Source organism: Lissotriton helveticus, chromosome 3_2 (assembly GCF_964261635.1).
Source record: "Lissotriton helveticus chromosome 3_2, aLisHel1.1, whole genome shotgun sequence".
NCBI classification, from domain to species: Eukaryota; Metazoa; Chordata; class Amphibia; order Caudata; family Salamandridae; genus Lissotriton; species Lissotriton helveticus.
Window position 1 is genome coordinate 167,570,103 of NC_136062.1, and position 16,820 is coordinate 167,586,922.

Genomic DNA, 16,820 nt, shown 5'->3' on the forward strand with positions numbered 1-16,820 from the left:
TATCCAGCACTTTCCCTACTGTTGCACTCACTGGAGTGGGAATAGTAATTCTTTGCCTACGCTATCCAGCGCTTTAACTAATGTTGCACTCTCTAGAGTGGGAATAGTAATTTTTACCCCTACGCTATCAAGCACATTTCCTACAGTTGCACTCACTGGAGTGGGAATAGTAATTTTTACCCCTATGATATCCAAGCGCTTTCCTTACTGTTGCACTCTCTGGAGTGGGAATACTAATTTTTACCCCTATGCTATCCAGTGCTTTCCCTACTGTTGCACTCACTGGAGTCGGAATAGTAATTTTTACCCCTATGCTATCCAGCACTTTCCCTACTGTTGCACTCTCTGGAGTGGGAATAGTAATTTTTACACCTATGCGATCCAATGCATTTCCTATTGTTGCACCCACTGGAGTGTAAATAGTAATTTTTTGCCTATGCTATCCAGCGGTTTTACTACTGTTGCACTCTCTAGAGTGGGAATAGTAATTTTTACCCCTATGCTATCTACCGCTTTCCCTACTGTTGCGCTCACTGGCGTAGGAATAGTAATTTTTACCCCACGCTATCCAGCGCTTTCCCTACTGTTGCACTCTCTGGAGTTAGCATGGTAATTTTTACCCCAACGCTATCCAACGCTTTTCCTACTGTAGCACTATGTATCAGTTAATATTTTTAAATATGTTTTAATATTTTTAACTATATTTCTTTTAATTATATGTATTATTTACTTAATTTTAGATTATTATTAAAAAATTTAAATAAATGACATTTTTAACATCAATATTTTTGAATACAATATTTTTTTCTCGATATTTCTGTGTCGATATTTTTGTAGGTCGATTTTCTGTCCGTCAATATTCTGTCACATATTCCACCAGTGCATGTGCCTATGGAAAATTGCATTTCATCCGTTTCGGAGAGCGGACTTGTCAGGCCAAGGCATTGGGTAGTAAATGCATGCATTTATAAGGCAAATTGGTAACTATGGGCGGAAAATCAGTTCCGCTTGCGGAATTTGCAGATTTTCGGCAATTTCGGGATCCGCGAATCTCGCGAAATTGCCGAAAAACCTGAAAATCCTCTCGCGGGTGGATTTCGGTTAAGGCAGGTGCTCGAGTTGAAGAAGCTAACTTTGTAGAATGGCACCGGCATGCTGCCAGAGTTGCAACTTGCAAGTAAGGAACTCTGGCAGCTAGCCGGCGCCATTCTAAAATAGTTACAAAGTTAGCTTCAACTCGGGCACCTACCTTAACTCTGAAAGGGCTTCCTGTGGGCCAAAAATTAAACCTAAACAGGAAGCACTTACAGATATAAATAAAGCAGGTGCCCGAGTTGAAGCTCAAATTCAGTAACATTTTAATCAGCCCAAAACATTAGTGAGCACGGTCAAGGCTGGGCAAGCTTTAACCCCATATCTGCCGTCGAAAATTTGCTGTAATACCCGAGGGAGGTCTTTGCATCCCTGAGTTTCTCGAGCGTAATCCCCGTGTAGTTCCTGTGACAAGGAGGCTGCTTTCTCCTCACCTGCTGCCCTGCTCACTCTCCGACCCTTTATACACAAGAGGCATGTTGACACGAATAGAAGCCCCACACCACACACTAGCGGTATCAAACGTCTTCCCGCCCTTTCCCAACTATGATGGGACCTCGGCGCCTTTTGGCGCGTGGCAAAATTACAGGCACACATGGTCAGTGGAGACAAATCTTCTGGCCCTTTACGCAGCTGCAGTGTAGGAAAAACACTTTACATTTACCCAACTAAATAGCACTTACTGGATTAGCTAGTAGAAAGTACTCCAGTTGAGTAGAGGTATTGCACAAAATGGTGGCAACTTCGTGGATAACTATGCAGGGCAGGATTTATTCTGGCACGAGGCTCCTGTCACAAAAATTAAACCTCAACAGGAAGCACTTACAGATATAGCAGGAGCCCGAGTTGAAGTTCAAATTCAGTAACGTTTTAGTCAGCCAAAAACATTAGTCAGCACGGTCGAGGCTGGGCAAGTGTGCTTTAACCCCATATCTGCTGTCGAAAATTAGCTGTAATACCCGAAGGAGGTCTTTGCATCCCTGAGTTTCTTGAGCGCAATCCCCGTGTAGTTCCTGTGACCAGGAGGCTGCCTTCTCCTCACCTGCTGCCCTGCTCGCTCTCTGACCCTTTATACACAAGAGGAATGTTAATACGCATAGAAGCCCCACACCACACACTAGCGGTATCAAACGTCTTCCCGCCCTTTCCCAACCATGATGGACAGCTCACTCAAGGGACCTCGGCGCCTTTTGGCACTGTGGCAAAGTTACAGGCACACATGGTCAGTGGAGACAAATCTTCTGGCCCTACGCAGCTGCAGTGTAGGAAAAGCACTATCATTTACCCAACGAGGTAGCACTTACTGGATTAGCCAGTAGAAAGTACTCCAGTTGAGTAGAGGTATTGCACAAAACGGTGGCATCTTCGTGGATAACTATGCAGGGCAGGTTTCATTCTGGCACGAGGCTCCTGTCACAAAAATTAAACCTCAACAAAAAGCACTTACATATATAAATAAAGCAGGTGCCCGAGTTGAAGCTCAAATTCAGTAATGTTTTAATCAGCGCAAAACATTAGTGAGCACAGTCGAGGCTGGGCAAGTTTGCTTTAACCCCATATTTGTCGTCAAAAATTAGCTGTAATACTCGAGGGAGGTCTTCAATCCATGAGTTTCTTGAGCGCAATCCCCGTGTAGTTCCTGTGACCAGGAGGCTGCTTTCTCCTCACCTGCTGCCCTGCTCGCTTTATACAGAAGAGGCATGTTGATGACACGCATAGAAGCCCCGCACCACACACTAGCGGTATCAAACGTCTTCCCGCCCTTTCCCAACTATGATGGACAGCTCACTCAAGGGACCTCGGCGCCTTTTGGCGCTGTGGCAAAGTTACAGGCACAAACGGTCAGTGGAGACAAATCTTCTGGCCCTTTATGCAGCTGCAGTGTAGGAAAAGCATTATACATTTACCCAAGGGGGTAGCACTTACTGATTAGCCAGTACAAAGTACTCCAGTTGAGTAGATGGAAATCGCAAAAAAAACCTGCGAGTTTGTGGCAAAATCCGTGAATTCGCAGACTTTTTTGCGATTTCACGCGAATTCGCGGACCACAGATCCGTAAAATTCGCCCATACTTACAAATTGGATTGTAGTTGCTTGTTTCAATTACCATCATAATAACACTTGTGAAATTCTAGGAGTGTGGCCCCTCATCCCTGCACCAGAAACCGCCACTGGTAGCTTAGCAAATAAGCAGACAGGCTTAACATAGGAAATAGGTATGTTAAAAGCATTTAATAGCACCAAAACAGTAAATAAGTAAGACACAACACAATAAAAAAAATCCATCACCAATTTATAAAAGTAAAGAATATTTTTATCTTCAAAACAACACCAAAAGGCCAAACATCTAATGTAGGAAACCGTACATATGAATTCTTAAAGATCAAAGTAATAACAGGGCATTCTAGTTCCAAAAAGCGTAATGCCCTACTCGAGGCTATCTGGTCATGCTGGACTGGGACATACTCAAATTTTTAGCCTGACTGTGAAGGAGCACAGGTCAGATAGACTGATGGCTAGGGCAAGGTCAAATGTTTACCGTAGAACTTAAGGCCTGATTTAGATCTTGGCTGTACTACTGCAACCCCGCAGCGGCGGTGGTCCCAAGTGCTCAATTTAGCTGCCGGAGGTCTGCCAGCCGTATATAGATGTTGCAGCAGTACACAGGAGAACGCAGCAGTCTTCTTTGCTCCATTGCTGTCATGTCGGCAAGTTTCCGCGAAGTAGATTTAGATGTTCCACGTTGTGCTGGCAGCATTGTCCTGACGGAGTGAGGCCATGGTGGTGTGGAGACAGGTAAGTACAACTTAGTTTTAGCTCAATACACATATATTGTAAATCTGCCAATATGCATATGTTGGTAATGTGTAGTGCACATATGTTTTACATATAGCATTGCACACCAACAACATACACACACTACTGAATGTATTTCCACACCCACCACACAAGTCTATCTCAGATCCAGGGGACAACGGGTGGCTGTACATTGTGGTGAACTAGCTGCAACACAGAATGGACCTGGTCAATGGCGTTCAAGACAGAACGATTGGTGGGACCCCAAAATAACGTAGGTTTTCACTCCAGTTCCTTCAATCCTACCAACTCGAGCTTGGAGGTTCCCCTGCCACAGTTTCTTTAACATTGTAAAATGCACTGATGGAATTTTGGTGGGACTCCCTCTGACAGCAGCTACTGCCTCTGATGCCGTTTACACATGAGAAGGATTCTGGCAGAGGTAGCAGGACTGTGGCGGTCTAACCAGCCAACATCTGAATCAAGCAGGTGGACCACCATGGCGGCGGGCGGGAAGACAGCCGAAAAGTGACTGTGGTACTAGTGCAGCCAAAATCTAGCTTAGGTCTTTAGTCTTTTTCTTGGAGCTTTTCTCTCGACAACGATTCCTCAGGTTTCTGGGATACAGAGTTCAAGTTGACAATGGTGACTTGCTGCAGCTCGGCCACCCAGTGAAAAGACGGGCATTAAGTACTTGGCATCGACGTCGAGGAGAGTCCCGAAGCGGTCATTGACGACTACCCTTTTGACAACGAATTGAGCTCCACTTGGAGCTTTTCAGCGGAATGAACCAGCAGTGTCAATCAGCGAGTCGATATCGGCAGCTTGACTCTAAAAATGGAGCTTGTCTGCTCCTGGAGTTTTTTTGCAAAACTTTAAAGTAATGTCCAAACTTTGATGTCTTGCAATTTCTTGATTCCTTTGGGGAAACAGGGGTCCTGTAGCACAAGCCAACGGTTCAGAGACTCTGGATTGCCTCATGGAGGCTATGACTCAATTTCCCACAATGCACCTGCGCAGTCCAGGAAAATCCAGTTGGAACTGGTCAGCGGGGATAATCCCCTCTCTCTGACTTTGCAGGTGACTTTATCCATCTCTGTTGTACCTCTAGCTGATCAGGAAGTCCATTACTTTTCCCTTGAGTAAGGTGCAGTCCTTTCTTTGTGGAGCCTTGTGACTGCAGCTGGTACAGACCCTCTTAGTGCAAGCCTTCTTTGGTTCAATTCAAGGGTCCAGCAGGGTCTTCTTCTTCTCTTGTTCCAGGAAGTGTTCTGGGGAGCTCTTGCAGCTCTCCCATATTTATCCTACGTGCTTGGCTGGCAGGAGGTGGAGCTACCCTAACCAATAAGGGTAAAGGTTCATCCCTCTGCTATGACCACTTTCTGTGAAGTGTGGCATATTTATGACCCAAAATGCACTGTTCTCCCAAAAATTAAAATGGGAGAATTCTCTCCTTGGTGTCTGTGTCTGTGTAACTCAAACCACAGGTGTGGCTAACAGCTGACTACAGTCCCCTACCAGCCTCTATCCTATTCTAACTAGGGGTCTTCCATCTGTCTAGAAACTCTCTGGAAGTATTGGTGGTGTTGGTCCTGTGACATATCTGTTTTCCTTAGAAGCTCATGCCTTTGAATTCCAGCTTGTCTACCCAGCCCCTTCTTCTCCATGACTTCTCCAGTAAGGATAGCTCCTCCCACCAAATGGCTGTATTGTTGCAGGCCCAGGCCTCTTCACACCTGCTCATGGAGCAGCCTGACTAAAGCTGTCAAAGGTTGACAAATCAGAAGCGGATGCTACAGGACTGCTTTAGGTAACTTCAGGATAGTAAGTTCTAAAACTACTTCTTGTAATTGTTAAATTAAATCAGACATGTAAAATGTGGATTGATCCCCGTGTGCCAGCCTGAGATGGCTGCACGTTTAATTCTAATATTCTAATTCTTAATACCAAAGCCAATAGTTTTCGCAGCTGAGAACTATTGGCTTTGTCAATGCTTGTTATATCTCTCTTCCCCCTCTAATCCCTTCTTTCAAGAACTGTGACGGTTTCAACACTTTGATTGTGCAATGTTGCTGAAACAGTTTGTATCCATATCTAGAGAATGTTCTTGTTGTTGCTTTCATATATTTTCCCATTTTCGATCTGCACGGAAAGTGACACCACTGCATTTCCCATCATCTATCTGCACAGGAAGTGACATCATTGGATTTCCCATCATCCATCTGCACAAGAATTGACACCACTGGTTTCCTGACAAAATCATCTTTAAAAGAAGATCGCTTAATTTCCCATAGTTCATCTGAACAGGTTATTACGTCACAATCATCCATCTGCACAGGAAGTTACATCTTTGGATTTCCCATCATCACAGAAACATGGTTCATGGTCACATCTTTGCACATCCAAGGTGTCCTTCTTCCCACAGGCTAAGGCATCCATTGTGTGTGCCGTACACACAAAAAGGGAGGAGGCCTCACTGTCATCCATAGGCCCTCCTGGTCCAGCATACTAGGCAAGCAAGTGACACTCAACTCCATTAAGCTACTGACATGCAAAAAAAAATCACATCCTCAACCTTGTCTTTACACTATCACTAACAATCCGGTGAAAATGACCCATATTCCTGGACTCGACCGAACACTTTGACTTCTCTATTTTCATGCTTGGCTTCTTACTAACATTCCAAGGTCAACAGAAAAGAGAATACAAAAACTTCAGATCTTTTAAAGACTGTTCCACAGACAACCTACAACTTGAATTCACCTCTCACCATATCAGCTCCACATCCAAAGCCTACATCCTGGTAACGAACTTCAACAAGTTGTTGCAAACATACACACCCAAATTACAGAACACAAGTGCAAGCCAACGCCTTCAGCTCCCTGGAACTCTAAAGACCTTGCTGACAAAAAGTGATCCATCCAAAGACAGGAAATGAAATTATTGGAAAACAGAATTCCTGAGGCCCTCTTGATGCTGAAGTCCCTCTTCTCAACATGCAGACAGTTCAGCGCATCAACCAAAGTACTATTCCAACGCCATCAATAAAGCCACCAACAAAAACAAAATGCTGTTTCACACAATCAAGCACTGTATCACCCCCTGCCAGGTACGCCTATTCCTCACTCAACTGCCTGTAGAAGTCTTCAATAGTTTGCCTTCAACACCCTATATTTCCTAGTCTTTCCTAGATCTTGTTGACATACTCAACTTCCTCAAAATCATTCCTTATGAAGGTGATGTCTTACATTGTCTTTCATTAGCGCTCTCTCTGGGGCTGGTCTCTTACTTACCCCTACTTACCATTTATAATGCCTCCCTGACTGAAGACAATTTCTCAGAAGCTCTCTAGACAAGCCAGGCCCTACCATCTTTACTAGACCCTGATGACCCATAGTTATGACGCCATCTCACTATAGAATAAAATAAAATGCAGCTTTTACGTCTATGCACCCAGGATGCAGAACAGCTTCCCCGTATATATCAGGACCACGCCAGCAGTGCTCTAATTTAGGAAAGAGTTGGAGACTCATCTCTTAAAGGGACGCTACATTACAATGCAATACCACCCTCAACTCAGTTCCTCTCCTCTTAACTGTTGACTTTATGCTTGTTTTTGACTTTGTACAGCGCTTTGCTGCCTTTTGGCAAGGTTTGTGCTATAAAAATACCATATAATGTGTACATGCATAATAAATGTATACATACTTATATGTTCAGTTGTGTCAGCATTATAATATATATTGAATGTTGTATTGCTGCTTGTGAAAACTCTTTACTAGAGAAATGCCTCGACAAAGAACAAAGAAATGGAATATCGTAAACACATTTGTGATACTCATCAATGCAAACTAAAATGGAAAATACAATAAAATTACATAAAATTACATATTTTTATAAGCGTAGTTATATGTAAGCTTCCATGAAACCTACTGTTAATCCTGCATTCCTAGCATCGCATCAAAATGCAAATTTTTATACACTCCCAGATGCTTGGATATATTTGGGAAAGAAGGAGGGAGTAGCAGAGTGATGGCGGAACTGAGGTCATGATGAGGAGAATGATTATAACATACTGTTGGAACCTAAATATGTCAGGTCACCTAGGGTAGCCTGGCCTAGGGTAAGACACTATCACATAGAGGCACATGTGTAAAGGTTGCAAACCACCCAGCAGTAAATCAACGCAATTTCACTCAAAAAGGACGCTACACCAATGTTTGGAAAAATATGAGCTTGTTTATAAAAATAATCTTTGCTCTCTTGTCTTTAGAGTTCACAGCTTAGTACATTACAGTTTGACATGGAAATAATAATACTTTTAAAGTTGCTAACTTAAATCATTAATCAGCACCAACAGCACATTACATTAGACTCCAAAATTTGTTAGACTTGACTTCTGTGAAGTGTTTTATACTTTTAAAGGAATATTTTCTAGATTTGGCTCCTTCATAAATACAGGCTAGCATATACAGCTTCTCAACTCTAACTTCCCTCCTTCTGCCTGTAAACAGGGCTATTTGGCCACTTCAGATACTTCTGGCAGTAATTTTCAAGAGTTTAATTCAACCTTCAGCTGTTTCCCAAGGTTTTACAGAGTATATGCAATCAACCTCTCTTAGTCATCGACTGTTACCTAGCCCAATTCCTTATAGGCCTGACTACATGAGGACAGTTTAGTCGCTGTTTATAAGTCCTCCCCACTCCAAGCTTTGGGGGAGAATCTTCACTCTCACCAGTTACCAAAAGGATTGCAGATCTCCTCCGTTACTTTCCCTCCCTCTCCTCACCTATTCCGCTACTTTGGCTGGCTTCCGGCCAGTGAATCGGCCCTGTAAGCGGGAGGGTTCAGTCCTTTTACCACAAGTGCCAGGGATCTCGGCGTTGGTTCTCCCGGGGGTGGGAAGGGCTCCGCTCCCGTCCCCAGTCAGCCGCTCCTCCCGCGGAGCTCCCGCGAGCGGATTTCCCCACAGACTCCTCCGGTGCTTCTCCTCACCTCTCCTTCGCGCCGGTCGAGGGAAGCACTACTCCTCCTGACATGCGCGGGACGCCCACGCTGGCGCCGCCTCTCACCTCGGGCCTCAGGACACTCCCACCGGACCCGCCTCCACTGCGCTGACACCAAGGAGAGACGCTTCTCCCTCTCCTCCACGCAGAAGCGGTACCAGGACACTACCGCTCGACGGCTTCTCCGAGCCTCTCTGCCATAAACCAGGAATCCGCTGGAGGTGAAGGCAGGGGGCGCCCGGCAGGGGCACGATAATTTCCCTCAGTACCCACAGGATTTTGACACAAGCGAGGGTAAGGAGTAATTCGGGAGTCGAGTTGCTCTGGGGCACTATCCTTAATATTGTCCCAGTGCAGGATTATCACTCTGGAGATCTCAAGACAGTTCAGACCCACGTTACCAGAGGAGGGGGGATCGATTGGAAGGGCTCGATGGTACTCCCCTTCTTCTTAGCAACCCTCAGCAGAGTCTGTCTAGAGTCTTTTCCAGCTAGGCAGAGGACTGCGCTCCACAGCGCCGCAGTCTCCTTCTCCTTCTCACACCCCCGTACTTCCAGACTAGGGGTTGGTCAGGCGTCCAGGGTCTCCAGTAATCCCAAGCAGCGGGGACAAGTCAAGTAACCCAAGGGAGGAAGGGTGGTGAAACAATAAGGCAGCGACCTTAGACTAGGAGGTCAACCCTTTGACTATCCTACCCCCACCTTCTGCTACAGCCTGTCCTCCAGCTGACTCTCTCTGGTAAGACAAAATGGCTGACCAGCATTCCGCCTTTTATAGGCTGACCCTCAGAGGTCCAGAAGGGACCAGAAGGTTCTGGAATGCCCTACTCTATCCTATGGGACAGGTTCTAGGTTTGTCAGTGGTGACAGTTGGTAGCCACCATTTTGTGACTCCAAGGGAATTTCTGTCAGGAAGGCCTCTAGGCCTGAGGTGAAGAACTATGAGGGCGAAAGAGCACCTATCCCCTAGACCAACACCTTGAAAAATCTAGTGGACACAAAAATAAATAAAGGCATGAGGGGCTAAAAGGGGACAAAATAAATAATAAATTAGAGGGACTACGCAAAAGGCCAGACAGGTCTAACACGCGTCCCCCCCAGCTGAAAGTGGGGAGAGCTACCCAACCCCTTGGGAGTCCTCATCACTAAGGCAGAAATACCTGGAAAGACCGTCTGCATTGGCGTGGTCCACTCCAGGTCGATGTTCCACCCGGAAGTCCATTCCCTGTAGGGAGATGGACCACCTCAAAAGCTTGGGATTCTCCCCCTTCATCTGCATTAGCCAACGAAGGGGTCGGTGGTCAGTCTGAACCAGGAAGTGCGAGCCAAACAGGTATGGCCGCAGCTTCCTTCAGAGCCCACACCACCGCGAAAGCTTCCCTCTCAATTGCACTCCACTTCTGTTCCCGGGGAAGCAGTCTCCTGGATAAGAAGACTACAGGCTGATCCAGGCCCTCTTCATTCAGTTGCGATAACACTGCCCCAATGCCATGTTCTGATGCATCTGTCTGGACAATGAACTCCTTGGAGAAGTCTGGGGCCCTCAGGACCGGTGCTGCACACATTGCCTGCTTCAGTTTCTCAAAAGCTTGCTGACAAGCGTTCGTCCAAACTACCCGTCGAGGTTGTTTCTTGGAGGTGAGCTCTGTGAGGGGCGCTACAATAGTGCCATACCCCTTCACAAAGCGACGGTAGTAGCCTGTGAGGCCCAGGAAAGCTCGGACCTCAGTCTGTGTCTTGGGGGGTTCCCAGGCCATGATTGCCTCAATCTTTGCCTGCAGGGGCTGCACTGTCCCCCTACCCACCAAGTGTCCAAGGTACACAACCGACCCCTGCCCAATCTGGCATTTGCTGGCCTTGATTGTCAATCCAGCTTGTTTCAGGGCCTGGAGAACTGCTTGCAAATGTTGCAAATGGTCCTCCCAACTGCTACTGAAGACAGTAATGTCATCCAGGTAGGCAGCGGAGAAACTCTCCATTCCAGAGAGGACCTGATTCACCAGCCGCTGAAATGTGGCAGGGGCATTTTTGAGCCCAAAGGGCATCACACAAAATTGGAAGTGTCCATCAGGCGTGGAGAAGGCTGACCTTTCCTTTGCTCCATCTGTCAAGGAGATCTGCCAGTACCCTGAAGTGAGGTCAAAGGTACTTAGGTATTGGGCAGCTCCTAGCCGGTCAATTAATTCATCCGCCCTAAGGATCGGATGAGCATCAGTCTTTGTAACTGAGTTCAGTCCCCGGTAATCCACACAGAACCTCAGTTCTGGTGTGGTGCCTGGTGGAGCGGCTTTTGGCACTAGCACCACCGGGCTGGACCAAGGGCTGCTGGAAGGTTCTATAACTCCTAGCTCTAGCATCTTGGCAACCTCTCCACGGATGCTAGCCTTCACCTTGTCGGACAGCCGGTAGGTCTTTGACTTCACTGGTGGGCTGTCCCCTGTGTCCACATCATGGGTACACAGGTGAGTCCTTCCCGGGACAAGGGAGAACAACGTAGAGTACTGCTCCAGTATCTGGCGGCAGTCCTCCCGCTGTTTAGGAGTTAGAGTGGGAGAGAGAATCACTCCCTCCACTGATCCATCCTTCTCTTGAGACAAGAACAAGTCTGGGAGAGGTTCGCTTTCCGCTTCCTCTCCCCCATCAGTCACCATCATTAAGATGACCTCGGGCCTCTCATGGTGGGGTTTGAGTCGGTTGGCATGCAGCACCCGTAGGGGCTGTCGAGGGGTCTTAAGGTCCACCAGGTATGTGGCCTTACCCTTCTTTTCCAACACTTCAAATGGGCCTGTCCAGCGATCCTAGAGGGCACTAAGCTCTCCAGGTTCCATCACCCACACTTTCTGGCCAGGCTCCAATTCCACCTGGTGAGCGTTGTGGTCATACCACTCTTTCATGACTGCCTGGCTGGCCTCCAAGTTGTCAGAAGCTTGCTTCCAAAACTTCGCCATTTGGCTCCTGAAGGCCAGCATGTAGCTCACCACATCCTGGGGGGGTTTCCTGGGAGACTTCTGCCAACCATCCTTCACCAGGCTGAGAGGACCACGTACAGGGTGCCCATACAGAAGTTCAAAGGGGCTGAAGCCCACTCCCTTCTGTGGCACTTCCCTGTAGGAGAATAGCAAACAGGGTAGGAGGACGTCCCATTTCCTCCGCAGGCTTTCGGGCAGACTTCTGATCATGCCCTTCAAGGTTTTGTTGAACCTCTCAACCAGTCCATTCGACTGGGGGTGATAAGGAGTGGTGAACCGGTAGGTCACTCCACACTCCTTCCACATTGCCCGCATGTAAGCTGACATAAAGTTGGTCCCCCTGTCAGACACAACTTCTTTGGGGAAACCCACTCGGGTAAAGATCCCCATTAGGGCCTAGCCACCACAGGTGCAGTGACAGTCCTTAGGGGAATTGCCTCTGGATACCGTGTGGCATGATCCACCAGAACCAGGACGAACCTGTGACCAGCTGTTGTTGGTGGATCCAATGGCCCTACAATGTCGATGCCCACCCTTTCAAAGGGGGTGCTAACGACGGGAAGTGGTTCCAGAGGAGCTTTCAGCTTCACCCCTGTTTTCCCACTGGCCTGGCAGGATACACATGTCCGACAGTAGGTGTTGGACGCCACTTTCATCTGAGGCCAGTAAAAGTGGAGGACAAGCCGAGCAAAGGTCTTGTCCTGACCTAAGTGTCCTGCCAAGGGTATAGCATGAGCCAATTCCAGCAGAAAGGCTCGATATTGTTGCGGGACTACCAAGGCCCTTGATGAACCAGGTAAGGGTACCTTGGGTTCACTGTAGAGGAGTCCATCCTCCCAGTAAATATGGTAGTGTCCCGTAACATCACCTGCTGCCTGGGCTTCAGCCTGAAGCCTCAGTCCCTCAAGGGTAGGGCACTCCCTCTGCCCCTTACAGAATTCCTCTCTGGTAGGTCCTCCCTCCACATGCCACTCAGCAGGGATGGGTAAATCCTCCAGAGAGTCTACTTCCCCCTCCACGGACTCCTGGTCCACCACCGCAGGTGGCCGATCTGTCACATGGGGTGCGGAAGCCGAAGCAGGCTCTTCCTGTCTTCGGGTCTGTCCCTTTTTGGCAGCGGGTTGGGCCATTGTTCCAGGCTCCAACCCAAGCGAACTCCCTCTCCGGGTAGTCGCAGACCTTGTGCTCACACAGGCCCAGTCAGGTGTACCCAGCATCGCAGAATGCGTCCGGTATTCCACCTCTCTCCAAGCATTGTGCTCCATATCATTCCCCAGCAGACAATCAACTGGCACGGCAGGGCTTACGGCAACTCGAAGTGAACCTGCAACCCCTTCCCACTCAAAGGGAACCTCAGCCACGGGATAGTGGCCCATTCTGCCGTCAGCCATCGCGGCGGGGTGGAGTACATTGGGAACCACCTGCTCTGGAGACACCAGTTGACTTCTCACCATAGTCATACTGGCTCCTGTATCTCTCAGAGCCTCCCCTCTCTGGCCATTGATGGTGATCCATTGCCCATATTTAACAGTATTTGGGGGCACCTGGATCTTAGGAACCATCTCCCGTTCTCCCAGGGACACTAAGGTGACACCCGCCCACTCACCCCCCTTATCTAAGGGCAACTCCTCCCAGAGCGCTACACTAGCTACTCCCTGTGGTTTTCCTCCGGTGGGAGGGGGTGGTCTTTTTGGGCATCTGACATCTCCCTTATAATGTCCAACACCACCACATTCGAAGCAGTGGAGAACCCTTGGCTGCTGGCTTTGGCCAGGATTAGGGTTCCTGGGCGGGTTTGCCTTAGGGGTGAAACCTGTTCCCTTTCCCTGGAAATTGTTTTGGGGACCTTTAGAGAACTCCCTTTTTTGATCTCCCCCCTCCTTCTTATGGGGGGCGCCCTGTCCGGCCTTTTGGGAATCCCCTCCAGTCCCCTTTGAGGACACCCGGGTACTTGCCCAGATGTCCGCCTCCTCTGCAAGCTTCCGGGGATTGGTCAGCTTGCTGTCCACCAGGTGTTGGGGCAGCTCGGGAAAGCATGTCTCGAGGAGGTGCTCTTTCAAAAATAGATCATACAACCCCTCATAATCCCTCACCTCACTGCCCTTTACCCAGCCCTCCAATGCCTTTCTTGCATAATCAAGGAAGTCCACCCAGTACTGGGTGCTTAACTTGTGGCTCCCCCTGAACTTCTGGCGATACCTTTCCGGGGTAAGCCCAAACTTCCTGACCAATGCTAGCTTCATGGTGGGGTAGTTGTTCTGCTTCTCTGATTCCAAGGCCAGCAAGGTGTCCCGACCAGTAGGAGGCATGTACTTATACAACCCACCCCCCCAGTGCTTCTCCTGGATCCCATGGGCTCTTAAGGAGACTTCATAGGCTGCCAGCCACTTGGCTATGTCATCCCCCTGACTATAGCTGGCAATTATATCCTTAGGCAGGTAGGGTCTGGACTCCCTGGTTGGTTCTCTGGTTTCGCTGCCACCATTTGGAGTTGGAAAGGGTCCCCGTTGCAGGGCCTGGATTTCTAATTCTTTTAGTTTGATTCATGAGCCATTCTCCGCTCTTCCTTCTCCTGTTCTAACCTCCTCCCCTCCCTCTTTTCTTCCAACTCCATTTTTGCTATTTCCCACCTTAACAGTCTATCCTCTCTCCTGTCAGCTAACTCGGTTTCTGACAACCCTCTCGATGACACACTGCTGCCCTCCCGTGATGTTGCCTTGGAGCTGATTGACATCTCACCCACCCCCGGGGAACATTCCGCAGTCCTATCAATGACAGTACCTCTGTCCGATTCCTCCTCTTCCACCGTTCCCTCCTCATTGCGTGCTTCCACTCAAGCCTTCAAACTGGTCTGGAGTTCCCCCTTCTTGGCACCACGCTTAAAGAACACTCCCAATTGTTGACAGAAATCTTTTAGCTGAGCCACCGAATAGGTGTCTAGTTTTTCTAGTGCAAACTCCATTTTACCACAGGCAATTCAAAGCTACACACACAAGAAGAATAGAGTTGCAAGGCAACCTGAAGCTACCTCCACCCCACCACCAGGAACAAATTTGAAAAAAACAAAAATAAGAATTAGGAGGGCCGCTAGGAGAAAACTCCTGGTGTAGGCTAGTGAATTACGCTCAATTACTACAGAGTAGTTGCAACCACAGTCAGGATCCCACCGCTGCCACCAACTTGTTGGAACCTAAATATGTCAGGTCACCTAGGGTAGCCTGGCCTAGGGTAAGACACTATCACTTAGAGGCACATGTGTAAAGGTTGCAAACCACCCAGCAGTAAATCAACGCAATTTCACTCAAAAAGGACGCTACACCAATGTTTGGAAAAATATGAGCTTGTTTATAAAAATAATATTTGCTCTCTTGTCTTTAGAATTCACAGCTTAGTACATTACAGTTTGACATGGAAATAATAATACTTTTAAAGTTGCTAACTTAAATCATTAATCAGCACCAACAGCACATTACATTAGACTCCAAAATTTGTTAGACTTGACTTCTGTGAAGTGTTTTATACTTTTAAAGGAATATTTTCTAGATTTGGCTCCTTCATAAATACAGGCTAGCATATACAGCTTCTCAACTCTAACTTTCCTCCTTCTGCCTGTAAACAGGGCTATTTGGCCACTTCAGATACTTCTGGCAGTAATTTTCAAGAGTTTAATTCAACCTTCAGCTGTTTCCCAAGGTTTTACAGAGTATATGCAATCAACCTCTCTTAGTCATCGACTGTTACCTAGCCCGATTCCTTATAGGCCTGACTACATGAGGACAGTTTAGTCGCTGTTTATAAGTCCTCCCCACTCCAAGCTTTGGGGGAGAATCTTCACTCTCACCAGTTACCAAAAGGATTGCAGATCTCCTCCGTTACTTTCCCTCCCTCTCCTCACCTATTCCGCTACTTTGGCTGGCTTCCGGCCTGTGAATCGGCCCTGCAAGCGGGAGGGTTCAGTCCTTTTACCACAAGTGCCAGGGATCTCGGCGTTGGTTCTCCCGGGGGTGGGAAGGGCTCCGCTCCCGTCCCCAGTCAGCCGCTCCTCCCACGGAGCTCCCGCGAGGGGATTTCCCCACAGACTCCTCCGGTGCTTCTCCTCACCTCTCCTTCGCGCCGGTCGAGGGACGCACTACTCCTCCTGACATGCGCGGGACGCCCACGCTGGCGCCGCCTCTCACCTCGGGCCTCAGGACACTCCCACCGGACCCGCCTCCACTGCGCTGACACCAAGGAGAGACGCTTCTCCCTCTCCTCCACGCAGAAGTGGTACCAGGACACTACCGCTCAACGGCTTCTCCGAGCCTCTCTGCCATAAACCAGGAATCCGCTGGAGGTGAAGGCAGGGGGCGCCCGGCAGGGGCACGATAATTTCCCTCAGTACCCACAGGATTTTGACACAAGCGAGGGTAAGGAGTAATTTGGGAGTCGAGTTGCTCTGGGGCACTATCCTTAATATCGTCCCAGTGCAGGATTATCACTCTGGAGATCTCAAGACAGTTCAGACCCACGTTACCAGAGGAGGGGGGATCGATTGGAAGGGCTAGATGGTACTCCCCTTCTGCTTAGCAACCCTCAGCAGAGTCTGTCTACAGTCTTTTCCAGCTAGGCAGAGGACTGCGCTCCACAGCGCCGCAGTCTCCTTCTCCTTCTCACACCCCCGTACTTCCAGACTAGGGGTTGGTCAGGCACCCAGGGTCTCCAGTAATCCCAAGCAGCGGGGACAAGTCAAGTAACCCAAGGGAGGAAGGGTGGTGAATCAATAAGGCAGCGTCCTTAGACTAGGAGGTCAACCCTTTGACTATCCTACCCCCACCTTCTGCTACAGCCTGTCCTCCAGCTGACTCTCTCTGGTAAGACAAAATGGCTGACCAGCATTCCGCCTTTTATAGGCTGACCCTCAGAGGTCCAGAAGGGACCAGAAGGTTCTGGAATGTCCTACTCTATCCTATGGGACAGG

The 16,820-nt window shown here is 48.4% G+C and overlaps 1 protein-coding gene across 2 annotated transcripts in view; it reads right to left on the reverse strand.

The window, feature by feature from the left end:
* LOC144826531 (dual oxidase 1-like) overlaps positions 1 to 16,820 on the reverse strand; it is a 1,074,750-nt gene that overhangs the window by 35,059 nt on the left and 1,022,871 nt on the right. The gene's annotated exons all lie outside the window — the stretch shown is intronic.